Raw genomic sequence first — 934 nt, 5'->3', positions numbered from 1 at the left:
GGGCCCTCTGGCGTCCCAAGCCAGTGCTTAATCAATGCGCCACTCGGCCGGCCCTATAACCAACAATTTTTAATGTTTAATTGTTGAATGTTTTAAAGGTCACGGAGTAATCTTAATTTTTTTCATTAATTATTTAAAACTTTTTCATGGTCATTTTTACAGTCCCACACTACTATCAAAAGTGAGGACTACTTATATTTGAAGAACAATGAGACAATTTCATTTGTATTGAGTAGATATTTGAGGCTATTAAAGACTTTTTATTTTTTACTTGAGGCAACAGCAATATGGCTATGTTAAAAAAAAGAAAAAAAGATGAGAAAGTCTTTGTCTTTTAGAGATACATACAGCTAAAGTTATGTGATAGCTGGGATTTGCTAAAAATAATGTAGTAGGGAAGTACAATGGAGTACAGATGAAATAAGTTTGGAGATGTGAAGTTTTTTATACCAAATGTTTACATAAAAAAATTATATTTAAAATTTGCAAAAAAAAATGTTAATGCTTTAGCTGACCAGAAAATGTAAAATAATGTAATAGCCACCCAATGTTTAATTGCAGTTTAATTTTTACATCTGTGGCTCCCTGGCTACCGAAAAGCCTGGCAATATTGCTAGGCTCAAGTGGAAATGGCCCGTGTGTCTTCCCAAGTAGGAAGGAAGTGATGTCTGTGCGAGGACACACTGCTACCTACTTTGCCTCCTCGAGGAAACTAGAGTGTCCAGCCTAAATGGGAGATAAGAGGAAATAGAAATAAAAATTTCCTCCTAACAATAAAATTGCCTATGATCATAAATTTGTTTCACAACCTTTCTTTTAGCATATTAATAAGCCCCTAGTATCTGTTGCCAGTTAAGAGGCAGAGGGGAAGAGAGATAGTTGATTGGAAAATGGTCTTGTTTTTTTGTTTGTTTGTTTATTTATTTATTTATTT

This window comes from Hipposideros armiger, unplaced genomic scaffold (assembly GCF_001890085.2).
Source record: "Hipposideros armiger isolate ML-2016 unplaced genomic scaffold, ASM189008v1 scaffold_1130, whole genome shotgun sequence".
NCBI classification, from domain to species: domain Eukaryota; kingdom Metazoa; phylum Chordata; class Mammalia; order Chiroptera; family Hipposideridae; genus Hipposideros; species Hipposideros armiger.
Note: the sequence above shows the minus strand (reverse complement) of the source record.